The sequence below is a fragment of the Oryctolagus cuniculus genome, chromosome 16 (assembly GCF_964237555.1).
Source record: "Oryctolagus cuniculus chromosome 16, mOryCun1.1, whole genome shotgun sequence".
Classification (NCBI taxonomy): Eukaryota; Metazoa; Chordata; class Mammalia; order Lagomorpha; family Leporidae; genus Oryctolagus; species Oryctolagus cuniculus.
In genome coordinates, this window is record NC_091447.1 from 65183763 (window position 1) to 65197960 (window position 14198).

Below are 14198 nucleotides of genomic sequence, written 5' to 3' on the forward strand. Positions count from 1 at the left end.
CCAGGTGTGTCCAGAGCGAGCAGGACTGGGGTGCTCAGACCCCCCACCCCCGAGGCGGAGCGCCTCCCTCCAGGGTGAGCTGGGGCAGGTGTACCCCTGGGTGGAGGGCGCCTCTGCCCAGCCCTGGCCCACAGTGCTCAAGTCTGCCTGGGGGCCAGTGTGCCATCGTCAGGGACATCAGGCTCCTGACTCCACAGGGGCAGGGGAATGGCAGGCAGGGGTGGGGTCCCAGGAGAGCAGGTGTTGGGGAGGAGGGTGTGCAGTGGCAGCTGCGCCCTGAGATCCTGAGAGCCCAGCACGGAGCAGGGAGTAGAACTTGGGCTGCGACTCCTGCCCAGGGCGCCTCCCGGGGCATCCGTGGGGAAGCAGCCACAGGCGGACCCAGCGCAGCAGGGGCGCGGGGCCAGTCCCGCAGTGGGCAGGGAGCGGAGTGAAGCCCTCCTGGGGCAGGGCAGAGACCTTGGCCACAGATTCTAACCCAGGCCCCTGCCCCCCTGCTATTGATGTTACGGGGGGGGGGGGGAGCACCAGATCACTCTTTGTTATTGGGGGAGGGGGTGTCCGGTGCACTGCAGGGTGCCAGGAGCACCCCGCCCCTGCCGTGACGGCCAGAAGTGTGTCTAGATGTTGACAGGTGCCCCCTGAGGAGGGGGCTGCTGACCGAACGCACACCAAGAGTAGTGCTGGCCTTACAGATGGTCCCCGCCTAAATATTTGCAGTTTTGGGGTTTTTGTTTGTTTAGTAACGTCGGAGTCCCACGTCAGCCTGACCTCAGTACAGCCCTGGGGTGGGTGAGGGGCGAAGGGGCCGCCTTCTCACTCCTGGAGAGGGGCTGATGTGGCAACTCCTGCCCTCCACGCCCCCCCCCCCACTGCCGCCGCCCCCAGCTAGGCACTGCCCGTCTGGGGCCAGAATGGTCCTCCTGTGATGATGCACACCTGGGCCGAAGGATTTGGTCCTCCAGGTGAGCTTCAGGTGGCGTCTTGGAATTTTGTGGGCTTTTGTTGGTTATTTTATTTATCTGTAAAGCAGAGACAGGAAGGAGAGATCTTTAGTCCGCTGGTTCGCTTGCCCAAGCCCTGTGACAGCCGTGGCTGGGCCACACTGAAGCCAGCAGCTCAGGGCAGGTCTCCCGTGCGTGGCAGGGACCTGGGTCCGGGGCCACCGCCGCTGCCTCCCAGGGCGCCTGTTAGCAGGAAGCTGGGTGCGGGAGTGGAGCGGGGACGTGAACCAGGCACTCTGATGAGGTGTCCCCGGTGGCAGCTTGACCACAGTGCCAGACAGGACAGTGCTGGTCACCTCGCCTGTCTGGGAGCTCGGGGCCGGGCGGGATGGGGGTGTGCCGATAAAAAACAAAAGTGTTACGTGGAAACAGGCAGACGGGCTACTGTAATGAAATGCGTCAGGATTTTGACACCTTGGGGACCGTGGGATGCTCCCCACCCCGCCCCCAGCCACGACACGTCCCCGGCAGTGGCTCCTGGCGTGTGGGAGAGGTGTGGGGGTGGAGAGCGGGGCCTCGGCCAGCGCCTGGCGTGGGCTACGGACGCCAGGGAGCTCCGGCACTCAGGGCGGCTCCGCGGAGGGCGCCCTGCCCGCGTGCGTGCTCTCGGCCCCTGGTGCGGCGTCGAGACCCCAGACAGAGGAGCCTCGCGCCCCAGTCGGGCGGCCTGCGCTCTAGAACTCCCGAGCTGCCTATTTCTGGAATTTTCCATTTAATGTTTTCGACCTGTGGTTAACCACAGGTAACTGAAACCACAGAAATCAAAACCGTGGCTGGCCGGGCGTGGGGAGGGGGCGTAGGGAGCTCCTGGAACATTCTCTGGCGAGGAGACCTCGGGGCGCCGCCGCCGCTCAGAGCTGGAGGCCCTCCCTGACCGCGATCGGCGGCGCCTGTCATTTTGGCGTCAGTGTGCAGCTTTTGTAGTAAAATCGCACTTTTATTTATGGTTAGATTTTTATTTCAAAAGCAGAGCGAGCGAGAGATCTCCCTTTCGTGAGTTCACCCCCAGATGCGTCCAGCAGGAGCCCCAGGACCTCGATCTGGGTTTCCGGGGCGGGGGGCAGTGGGCACAGTGGTTCAAGGCCCCTCCCGGGTGCCCGCGTGCAATATGGGAGCCCCCGGGCTCGAGTCCGGGCTGCACTCCTGATTCCGGCTCTGGCTGCTGCGCATGCCGGGAGGCAGCCGCGACGGCTCCGGTACTCGAGCCCCTGCCGCCCACGTGGGGGACCCGGATGGAGCTCCTGGCTCAGTTCTGGTGTTATGGGCGTGTAGTGTGAACCGGCGGGTGGACGGTGGAGATGGACCTACCCACCTGCTGGCCTGCCTGCCGCTCCTGCTTTCCTTTACGTCAAGTGAGAATAATTTAAATGTATCTGCTCCCTGCTGGCCGTTTGTGGGGAAGGGGGCGCTGACCCCTAGTGCCCTGGGCCCTCGGTACCCGCAGCTCTGCGTCTGTGGATGCAGCCGAATGTCGATGGAAAATACATGAGGAGGGGGAACCCTGCGTCTGTCCTAAGTGTGCGGGGACTTCTTTGTCCTAGAGCCGCCGGGGGAGACTGGATCCCTCGCTCTCTGTGCCCCTCAGGCAGCTGGGCGTGGCTGGAGGAGTTAGGCTCTGTGGAGCCCTGGCCGCCTTATACCCGCAGGGCTGCACGTCCCGGGCTCTAAGGTCACCTGCATCCTGCCTGCTGCGGACAGAGGGCACCCAGGAGGAAGCTGGCGTCCGGGCAGGGGCAGCTCACGGTCGGGGAATAATGAAGCCAGGATGCCCCCAGGAGGACAGTTTCCTCACTCAGGGAGGAGCCAGCGGCCCTTGTAGGGCGTGAGGGGGCGTTCCCCAGCCCTGGTGCCCTCCCGCATCCCCCCACCAGGGAGAACGCCAGCCCCAGAGATTGTGGGTGGGGGGCAGCAACGTGGACGGGAAGAAGGGGACCCAGAGGGCGGAGGGCCAGCAGAGCCCACCACGGGGAGATCACGCCATAGCCAGAGTGTCCTGGGTGGGGGTCATGCAGACGGCCGGGCCCTGCACGCCTCCACTTCGGCCTCTCCGGCCTGCTGTGCAGAAGGCCGAGCCCCAGCACTGCGGAGCTGAGGCTATTTCAGACCAGGGAGGAAGCGGCGTTTTGGGAGTGCGGAGTGAAATGACGGGGTGTATTTTAGGCACCGAGAGCGGCCTCCTTAGAATCCGGAGAGCTGATTAGAAGCTGAAGCGTGAGGCCAGGCCGCCACCGCCCTTGCTGTGTGTCCTGGGGTTTGCTGCGCCAGGTTGTGATGACAGGGGACCCAGTGTCCATCTTTCTGGGCCACCTGCCTGGCTAGCTGGGGTGGGAGCCCGGCCCGCAGCAGTCACCCGCCGAGCCTGGCAGCCGACTCATTTCCTAGCCGACTCCGGCTGGCCCCGCCCTGGGCACGCGGGCCCCCGCGTTTCCTTCTGCGTGACTCAGCCACCAGGTCCCGACAGCAGGCCTTTGGAGGGCCCTGGAGTCAGAGCCGGGTCTCCAGGAAGCCCCGCTTCCGCTGCCCAGCTGCAGCGCAGCCCTGTGACCCTGGCATGCGGCTGCTGGCCGGCTCCCCGCAGCTGGCGTCTTGGGGAACAGTTTGCGCAGGATTCCAGGGTGCTGCTGTGTGACTGGAAGTTGGGGGTGGGGAGCGTGCGGGTTCTAGGCAGACACCGGCCAGGGGAGCAGCCCCAGCATCACGGGCTTCAGTGTCCACAGGGGTCCCGGAACCAGTCCCCCATGGATGCCGAGGGACAGGTGCACTCCATGCGCCCGCCGCCGTGAGCAGGCAGCAGCTCCGCAGGCCACCACAGCGACCGTGTGCGGCCCGGGTGCCCGTGAAACCGTACTGATGAGGAGCAGGCAGTGGAGAGAGAAGTCAGAGAAACCCAAACCCAGGGGCGTTCCAGAGAACAGCTGGGCAGGCCTCCCCCGGGCTCTCCAGGTCTCGATGAACACACGAAGAAAGATGATCGGGATGGGCGTAGGGGTGCAGCGGGCGAAGCCACCGCTTGGGACGCGGCCACCCCAAATCAGTGCCAGTTCTAGTCCCGGCTGCTCCACTTCCCATCCAGCCCCCTGCCAATGCACCGGGGAGCCAGCAGCAATGGCCCAAGGGCCTGAGTCCCTGCCACCCACGTGGGAGATCCGGATGGAGCTCCTGGCTTCAGCCTGGCCCAGCCCTGGCTGTTGTGGGCATTTGAGGAGTGACCCAGTGGATGGTTTACACAGTGTCGGCCCTTCAAAGTAAGCCGTTTTTAAAAACTAAAGTGTGATAGAGATGTGGGACGGTGGAGTGTCATCCATCCTTCAAACACATGGAGATCCTGTCATTTCTCTCTTTTTTTTTTTTTAAAGATTTATTTATTTATTTGAAAGTCAGAGTTACACAGAGAGAGAAGGAGAGAGAGAGAGAGAGAGAGAGAGAGAGAGAGAGAGAGGTCTTCTATCTGCTGGTTCACTCCCAGTTGGCCGCAATGGCCAGAGCTGCGCCAATCCGAAGCCAGGAGCCAGGAGCTCCATCCGGGTCTCCCACGCAGGTGCAGGGGCCCAAGCACTTGGGCCATCTTCTTTTTTTTTTTTTTTTTTTTTTTTTTTTTTTTTTTTGACAGGCAGAGTGGACAGTGAGAGAGAGAGAGACAGAGAGAAAGGTCTTCCTTTGCCGTTGGTTCACCCTCCAATGGCCGCCGCGGCCGGCGCGCTGCGGCCGGCGCACTGCGCTGATCCGATGGCAGGAGCCAGGAGCCAGGTGCTTTTCCTGGTCTCCCATGGGGTGCAGGGCCCAAGCACCTGGGCCATCCTCCACTGCACTCCCTGGCCACAGCAGAGAGCTGGCCTGGAAGAGGGGCAACCGGGACAGAATCCGGCGCCCCGACCGGGACTAGCACCCGGTGTGCCGGCGCTGCTAGGCGGAGGATTAGCCTAGTGAGCCGCGGCGCCGGCCATGGGCCATCTTCTACTGCTTTCTCAGGCAACAGCAGGGAGCTGGATCGGAAGTGGAGCAGCCAGGACTCGAACCGGTGCCCATACGGGATGCCGGCGCCTCAGGCCAGGGCGTTAACTCGCTGCGCCACAGTGCCAGCCCCCCATCCCGTCATTTCTGACAACAGGGCTGAGCCTGGAGCCAGGTACAGGGAGACGCACACCGTGCGGCCTCGCTCAGCTGCGAGATCCAGAGTCATCAGATGCGGCCGCCGGGGTGGGAGCCGGGCCGGGAGCCAGGCCACGTGGCTCAGAACACAAGAGTTTCAGGTCCCAGGTGAGTCAGCTTGGGGCGCTGCTGTGTTGTCTGCTGGAGAAATTTGCTGAGAAGGCAGACTTCAGTGTTCTTACTGCAAAAAAAGAAAAAAACACACAGCAGCAAATCATAGCTGTGAGGTGCTGGCCGAGCCCCGTAACTTGGTCATGGTGCAGTTGTTTCCCAGTGCGTACAAGCGTCGAAGCATCCCTTTGTACACTGCACCCAGACACCATTGCATTGGTCAGTTATACCTCCATAAAGCCGTTAAGCTTATTTAAAAAAATTTTTTTTTTTTTTTTTAATTTTGCTTGAGAGGCAGTTATAGAGAGAAAGATATCTTCCATCCGCTGGTTCTCTCTCCAAATGCCTACAGCGGCCCGGGCTGGGCAGGCCAAAGCCAGGAGCCAGGAGCTCCATCCAGGTCTCCCACGTGGGTGCAGGGACTCGAGCACTCAGGCCGCCCTCCACTGCCTTCCCCTGGCGGAGTAGCAGAGGTCGGAAGTGGAGCAGCCGGGACTCAGCTGCCCCTGTGGGATGCCGGCTTCGAAGGCGGTGGCTTTACCCTCTGTGCCGCTGTACCAGGGCAGGCACGGTGTGAGAAGCCCGTAAGAACCCCAAGGCAAGGGAGGTCCAAGAGACGGTCACAGCCTGGAGGAGCCTTTGGAGGCAGGATGACTAAATATAGCAGGAGGCGGGCACAGGCGTGTGTCTCGGCAGAGAGCCTGGGTTCCAGTCCCAGCTCCGGCCCCTGACTCCAGCTTCCTGCTAACGGGCAGGGCAGCAGGTGATGGCGCGAGGACTTGGGCCCCCGCCACCCACGTGGGAAACCCGGATGGGGCTCCTGGCTCCTGGCTCCTGCCTGGCCCGGCCCCGGCTGTTGCAGGCATTTGGGGAGAGAACCAGCGTGTGGGAGGTTTTTCCTCTCTCTGTGTGTCTCCCTCTCTCTGTCACTCAGCCTGTCAAATAAATAATTTTTAAAAAGTTTCAAAAGCAAGACCAGCAATGCAAGATTTAAGAGCCATGGGATGCTGGGACAGGAAAAGGGCATTCAGCAGTGAACGGCCGTGCGCCACACGGGTGCGTTGGCTGCCGCAAGCGTACACCGTGTCAACCGTGACAACTGTGTGCCGGCCGCCCAGGGACTCACCGGTGACTGTGCCCCCGCGGAACGTTCAAGAAGCAAGGCGCGGGCCCTCTCTGGCCCCTGAGGGCCGTGTGCCGACCTCTGTGCTCCTGCCTTCAGCAGGTGCTCAGAGCACAGCGGGGGCCGTGTCAGATCTCAGCCGCAGTCCTCCCCACGTCCCCATTGCCAAGGGCACCGCAGCCCTGCCCCCCCCCCCAGCAAGCACCCTCTCTCACCAAGTGCTTCCTCTGAAATGCGTCCCGCCCCTGCCACCAAGGCACCCCCCCCCAAGGTGTGCTGTGCTGTCTGGGAGCTCATGTGGTGTCGGGGCCCCGACCCCCAAGCCAGGCCACGCTGGGTCGCAGTGTGGTCAAGTTCCAGGCCTGAGATTTTTTTTTTCTTTAAAGATTTATTTTATTTATTTGAGAGGCAGAGAGAGACATGTTCCATCCGCTGGTTCACTCCCTAAAGCTGAGCCGATCCAGAACCAGGAGCCAGGAGCTTCTTCCGGGTCTCCCACGCAGGTTCAGAGGTCTAAGCACTGCTTTCCCAGGCCACAGCAGAGAGCTGGATGGGAAGTGGAGCAGCCAGGACTCGAACCCGCGCCCCTATGGGATGCACAGGTGGAGACTAAACTACACCACAGTGCCGGCCCCAGTGCCAAGATTTGGACTTGGGCCGAGCTGCCTGCAGTGGAGCCCTTGCTTCCCGGGGCTGTGGGGTACAGAGTGATGGGCCAGCAGCTCTCGGGTTCCTTCTCCTGAGCCTGCTGCCGCGTCAGCCCTGCCCCCGGAAGGCGGGGCAGCCCTGGCGTCAGACTCCCCCCGACCCGGGGCTCCGTGTCAGGAAAGCATCTGGCACTGGGCGCATCCTGATTCCACACGGTGGAAGCGCCTTGAGCGGCAGCTGTGCTGACTGTACCTCCCCTGCCACACTTCGTGGCCTCAACACTTCCGGGAGCCCGCAGCCGGGCTGGGTCGCCCGTCACAGCAGCCGTCTCCCCCTCGGAGTGTGGGAAATCGCATGGGTGCACCGGCGGCTGTCCTGGAGGTGAGAAGCAGGCTGACTGTGTGGGTGCAGCTTCAGGTCCTCGTACCGGGGGTGGAGACCTCTGTACCTCTGGACCCCTGTTCCCAGCGCGGTCGCTAAGGAGCGGTGGTGACGCCCAGCTTGGAGTGCCTGGTGTGCGTCCTGGCTCTGCTGTGTTCTTGGTTTTTGTTTTTACGGTTTGTTTATCGGAGAGGTAGAGTGGCAGCAGAGAGAGAGACATTGATTTTCCATCTGCTGGTTCACTCCCCAAATGGCCGCAACAGCAAGGGCTGGGCCAGGCTGAAATCCCGGAGCTAGGAGCTCCATCCAGGTCTCCCACCTTGGGTGGCAGGGACCTAAGTACTTGGGCCATCAAATACTGCCTTCCCAGGCACATGAAACCAAATCAGAAGTGGAGCAGCCGGGACCCGAACCCGCGCTCCGATATGGAGGTGCCGGCGTCGCAGCTGGCTGCCAAACCCACCGCGGCACCTGCCGGACCCTGAGGTCCACTGCTGACTCCAGCTCCCTGCTCACGCGCGCCGTGGGAGGTGGCAGTGCTGACGCAAGTCCTCGAGTCCCCGCCCCCTGGCTTTGGGCTGCTGTGAACCTTTGAGGAGTGAACCAGTGCGTGAGAGCGCCCTGTCAGCCTCTCGAGTAAATAAATTAATTTTTAAAAAGGAAGAATAGGGGCCGGTGCTGTGGTATAGCCGGTAAAGCCCCAGCCTGCGCCGCTGGCATCCTATGGGGCGCCAGTTCAAGTCCCGGCTGCTCCTCTTCCGATCCAGCTCTCTGCTGTGTGGCCTGGGAAAGCAGTGGAGGATGGCCCAAGTGCTTGGGCCCCTGCACCTATACCCGGAAGAAGCTCCTGGCTTTGGATTGGCTCAGCTCCGGCTGATGTGGCTATCTGGGGAGTGAACCAGTAGATGGAAGACCTCTCTCTCTCTCTCTCTGCCTCTCTGTATCTCTGCCTTTCAAATAAAATAAATCTTAAAAAAAAAAAAAAGGGCCGGCGCCGCGGCTCACTAGGCTAATCCTCCGCCTAGCGGCGCCGGCACACCGGGTTCTAGTCCCGGTCGGGGTGCCGGATTCTGTCCCGGTTGCCCCTCTTCCAGGCCAGCCCTCTGCTGTGGCCAGGGAGTGCAGTGGAGGATGGCCCAGGTGCTTGGGCCCTGCACCCCATGGGAGACCAGGAAAAGCACCTGGCTCCTGGCTCCTGCCATCGGATCAGCGCGGTGCGCCGGCCGCAGCGCGCCAGCCGCGGCGGCCATTGGAGGGTGAACCAACGGCAAAGGAAGACCTTTCTCTCTGTCTCTCTCTCTCACTGTCCACTCTGCCTGTCAAAAAAAAAAAAAAAAAAAAAAAGAAAGAAAGAAAAGAAAGACCGGGGAAGGGGTGAGTAGGTGCTCTTGCCTCATCTCTGCGCAGACCTCCCTCGTCCTGGGATGAAGCCCGGAGCAGCGTCCCGCCCCCTTTAGGAATCAGAGGCTGGCTCCCCTGGGGCTCTTGATTGGGAGTTTAGATTCCTCTCTGGAGCGTCTGCAGATCTGCTCCGGCCACCCGCCACGTTCAGGTGCAGCTATGATCAGCTGCCAAGTGAGGGTGCCCGTGTCAGGAAGTCGCCAGACAGGATCCCCAGCCACAGCCACAAACAGCCGGTGACCAGCAGGTGGGGATGGGGGTGGCAGCCGTGGGCCCAGCCTTGGAAGGGAGTGAGGCCGTCTCACTGATGGGTTCCCGGGGTGGGATTCGGCCATTAACAGGAGAGGAGGTGCAGCCCTTTGGGTTGGCATTAAGACGCTCATGTCCCACATCGGACTTGCGGGGTCCAGTTCGCGGCTCTGGCTCCTCTCTTCAGCTTCCCGCTGGTGCCGGTCCTGGGAGGAGCAGCGATGGCTCCAGTCGTCAGGTTCCTGTCTCCCGCGTGGGAGACCTGGGTTGGGCTCCCAGCTGTTGCAGGCATTTGGGGAGTGAACGAGAGGATAGGAACGCATGCATGCTCTCCCCCCTCCCCCTCTCCCTCCCCCTCCCCCTCTCCCTCTCGTAATTTTTAAAATTATTAATAGCCAAATAGAAGGTCAGGCTCGTTAGTGCTTCGATGGGCAGACACCGTGCAGAGGCACAGCTGTGATGGCGAGAGGCCTGCGAGAAGCCCCCGAACATCGTGTGTGGTGACACGGGCGCAAGCGTCTGCGCGCCAAGCAGACGGCCACTGCCCGCACACCGCACGCATCCCCAGAGCCGCCGAGAGGAGCAGGTGCACGGGTACTGCAGGTCGTGCCCGGCAGGGGACGCGCCGCACCCCTACCGCAGTGCCCTCGCGGCCCCAGCTTCCTGCCGCTGCCCACCCGGCAGGCAGCTGGGGCCCCGCCACCCAGGTAGCTGTCAGGGGCCGTTGGGGAATGAAGCGGCAGGTGGGAGCTCCTGATCCATCTGTGTCCATCAGCTAAGTGAGCGACGTGGCTTGTTCATTATGCACGCGCTCCATGCGCCTTCTGAAGACTGCGTGTAGGCATGGATTTCAGAATTTTTTTTTTAAAGATTTATTTACGAGTTAGAGAGAAGAAGGGAGAGAGAGAGAGGGAGAGAGAGAGAGAGAGAGAGAGAGAGATAACTTCCATCCACTGGGTCACTCCCCAGATGGCTGCAATGGCCAGGGCTGGGCCACACTGAAGCCAGAGGCAGCGGGTGATGGCTCAAGTGCTTGGGCCCCTGCCACCCGCTGGGGGGACCTGGGTGGAGCTCCTGCCTCCTGGCTGTAGCCTGGCCCAGCCCTGGCCATTTCGGGCGTGCGGGGAGTGAATTAGCGGATGGAAGATTTGTCTGTGTAAAAGCATCTGCCGCTCCGGCCATGTGATAGATAACAATACACAAATGTTTCTAAAAAATCACTTCAGAGATAGGAAAGTGAGTGACTGTCTAACTCTGCAATGAGCTGAATAGAACAAAACCCCCAAAGAGAGGGGTTGATGTGGGTGCCCCCCGGGGGGACGTGGGGGAATTCCTCGGATCCTTCCGCAGCCCTCGGGACCGGCCAGGACCGGGCAGGACCGGCCCCCGTGAAAGCCCGCTTGTGTCCCTTGTGCCTCCCGTGACTGTGGGTGCGGCTCTGCCCGAGCCTGACCCCACGCCACCGGGTGCCACATACCGGGCTGCGGGATCTGATGGCTTGTTTCGTACTTGTGGGGGCGACGGGGGGACCGTTCTTTTTCGTATTTATTTATTTTCCGTTTTAAGAATGTCCGTTTCTTTCTTTGTAAGGCTGAGAGACGGACAGAGGTCTCCCATCCGCTGGTTCATTCCCCGGGTGGCCACAGCAGCCGGGGCTGGGCCAGTCTGAAGCCAGGGGCCAGGAGCTCCGTCGCGGGCTCGCATACGGGTGCCAGGGGCCCAGGCACCTGCTGTGCATCAGCTGGGAAGTGGAGCCGGGACTGGAACCAGGCACTGCCGTGTGAGGTGCAGGCGTCTCACCCACGGGCCAAGCTGCCACCCCGGGCTTGGGTTTGGTCTTAGGATCCCAGGGCGCCAGCCCCGCCCACTCTGTGAGACCCCTGCCCCTGGGGGAATCTGGTCGCCTTCCAGAGCTTCCTCCCACCCCGGGCGCGCTCGCGGCGTCTCCTTGTTTCCGTCCACGCCTGACCGCGGGCGCCTCTTGCGAACAGGCACACGGCCACTCAGCTCCCTGCACAGCCCTGCCAAGCCCCTCGGGTGGGCGACAGGAAGCAGAGACGACCCAGGGAGGCGGAGTATGGGCCGGGCCCTGGGGAGCCTCCACTTCCTCCTCCGAGAGTCAGGGAGCTGGAGCCCTGAGGTTGGGGTGACTCCTCAACTTCCTGCCCCCACATCCGCAGGCCCGCAGCTGCCGCCTGCACAGGCTGGGGAGGGGGGGAACCTGTCGGCCCCACGGCCACCCCCACGCTGCTGCCTCACCTCCGCTCATCCTCGCCTGGCGTCCCCCCCCCATGCTGGCCTCCTCCTCCCCACCCCCCAGCCTCAGCGTCCCTCGCCCCGCCCCTCACAGCAGCTCTGTTGCAAGTGCATCAGCTGGGCCTCTCACTTCCTCACCCCTGCTCTGCTCCCAGCCCCCAGGGAGGGGGGGGTCCCTGTCTCTTCTCACCCTGCCCCCGCCTCGGGCTGCGACCCTGCAGAGCCTCCTGCCTCCAGTACTTCCTGGGCCGCCTCCTGTCCGTGCCCGCTGTGCCCGGGGGCGTCCCACTGAGTGCCCAGGGCAGCCGTCAGCCCCCGGTTCCCCGGCAAGGCCAAGGAGGGAGGCATGACGAGGGCACTTTGGACAGGTCGTGGGTGTTGGTACAAAAAAAGAACCAAAACGTGCAATCACGCCTAGTGGCCGTGAGAACCTGCATGAGAAATGCAGGTGGTAAGAAAATTGTGTTGTACTAGGGGAGTGCCACTGGGCTCCCCACATCCCGTATCCCAGTGCCTGGGTTCCAGGCACGTTCCACTCCCAAGGCCAGCTCCCTGCCAGTGCCCACCCTGGGAGGCAGCAGGTGACGGCTCAAGTACTCGGAGCCCCGCCACCCACGTGGGAGACCCAGATGGAGCTCCTGGCTCCTGCCTGGCCCGGCCCTGGCCGTCGTGGGCTTTTGGGGAGTGAAGGAGCAGATGGAAAAATCTCTGTGTGTCTGTCATTCTGATACGTTTTTAAACTTTCTAAATAACAATAACGTCTCTCCTTGAAATTCCGGTCACTCCCCTGCTGGGTGCCCGACCTTGCCCGCAGGCCCTGTGCAGCTCATGGTCTGGACCTGGGGCAGAGCCATCACCTTGAACCGGAGGCTCCGGCTCAAGGCCCCCCTGCCCCCCGGCCAGCCCAGGGCAGCTGCCAGAGGTGGTGACACGCACCCCGTGGTGGCTGCGCCAGGCGTTAGCCAGGGAGCCGGGTTCACACCAGCACAGCTGTAAACGGGTCCTGTGAGTGAGTGAGTGACTGAGTGAGCGAGTGGACCCAGACGCGTGGGACCGAGGCTCTCCACTCGGCGTGGCCGTCGCAGTAGACATAACGGAAGGCGCTGGAACTTTCAGGCCAGCTGCAGGTCCGTCTCGGGGTGACAGCTGTCCCAGTCCGGCTCCCTCAGCCCTGCTGGATGGACGAGGCCGAGCGTGGTAGGGGCGAGGCTTGCCCTCGGGGAGAAACCCGACGGGGCGGGGGGGGGGGCTTCATCCGTCCACACCGGAGATGGAGGAGCAGGTTTGCGTCCCTGAGCCTCTTCCGAGGGACTTTCAGGGTTTTGGAATCTGAAAGCGAAATCTGTTGGCTGGGGCAGGCGTTCGGCGCTGTGTCCCCCCGGCTGCCTGGGGGTCTGCATTCCCGCCGGCCACCTGCTCTCAGGCTCGGCTGCCCATGTGCATCGGGCACGGTGCTGTGTTCTGAGCAGAACGGGGCTCCTGAGCCCACTAAGCTGGTGGCGCCACAAGGGCAGACGTAACCTGGCTGTGGGGCGGAGGTGGGCCTCGTGGGCGGGCCTCCTCTGGGGCGGGGAGGCTGTGGTGGGGAGGTGGGCCTCGTGGGCAGCCTCGTCACCGGTTGGGAGGCTGTGGTGGGGAGGTGGGCCATGTGGGCGGGCCTCCTCTGGGGCGGGGAGGCTGTGGTGGGGAGGTGGGCCGCGTGGGCGGGCCTCCTCTGGGGCGGGGAGGCTGTGGTGGGGAGGTGGGCCGCGTGGGCGGGCCTCGTCACCGGTCGGGAGGCTGGCCTTTGCCGCCTGCTGCTTCAGTGCAGTTACCCACTGTGCGATGTCCAGGGGGGGATGCTTGGGCACATTTTTCACATTTTATTTATTTGGGAGGCAGAGAAGGAGATCTCCCGTGTGTCAGGTCACTCCCCAGGGCTGGGCCAGGATCCAGGAGCTCCACCCAGGTCTCCCACATGGGGGGCGGGGCAGGGGGCTAGGTAAGCCACCACCTGCCGCCTCCCAGGGTCTGCAACAGCAGGGAGCCGGGTCAGAAACAGGACCCAAAGCCCTGCACTTCAGAGCTGGGGCCCCAGCGCCTCCCCTGCCAGGGCAAACGCCCGCCCCCGGAATTCTTCAACAGGCAGGTTTAAGACACCTGTTGAAGTGACCCGAACCGAGGGTGCGCTCAGAGCAGGGGGCCTGAGGGATGGCTCCTCTGTTTACACCGCACCCCACAGAAACCCGGGGTCACGGTGACGAGGGGCACGCAGTGCACGGCCTCCCCCTCCCCACACACACCCCACACGCGTCCCCATCCACTCCGCGTGGCCTCCGGGCAGGCTCCACCCCAGAAGGGAAGCTGCAGGAGTTCGTGGTAGAAGTGGCCACCGTGAGCCCATCCAGTCCACGCCCGGGTGGGTCGTGGCCGGTCTCAGAAATCAAGGCTTCGGGGCGGGCGTTGGGCGTGGCGGTTGCGATGCTCACATCACCCACATCGCAGCGCCTGGGTGAGTCCTGCTCCACTTTCAACCCAGCTGCAGCCGGACAGCGGTGACAGCTCCAGTCCACAGGCCCCAGCCATAAGCACAAGACCCTGATGGAGCTCCTGGCTGTTGTGGGCATCTGGGGAGTGAGCCCAGTGGATGGGAGCTCTGTGTCTTCCAAATAAATAAAAACGGGCTGGTGCTGTGGTCTGTTTGGTAAAGCTGCCACAGGCACCGGCATCCCCTGTGAGCACCAGTTCGAGTCCCGGCTGCTCCACTTCCCATCCAGCTCTCTGCTATGGCCTGGGAAAGCAGCAGTAGATGGCCCCAGTGCCTAGGCCCCTGCTGTTTATATGGGAGACCTGGTAGAAGTTCCTGACTCCTGGCCTTGGATCGGTCCAAGTTTTTA

At 62.7% G+C, this 14198-nt stretch overlaps 1 protein-coding gene and 1 non-coding gene across 9 annotated transcripts in view; both read left to right on the forward strand.

Annotated features, from left to right (window-relative positions):
* MYO9B (myosin IXB) overlaps window positions 1-14198 on the forward strand; it is an 83648-nt gene that overhangs the window by 29627 nt on the left and 39823 nt on the right. The gene's annotated exons all lie outside the window — the stretch shown is intronic.
* On the forward strand, window positions 13483-13613 carry LOC127486592 (small nucleolar RNA SNORA11). Its single transcript, XR_007913242.2, has one exon. It is a non-coding gene; the product is annotated as a small nucleolar RNA SNORA11 (small nucleolar RNA).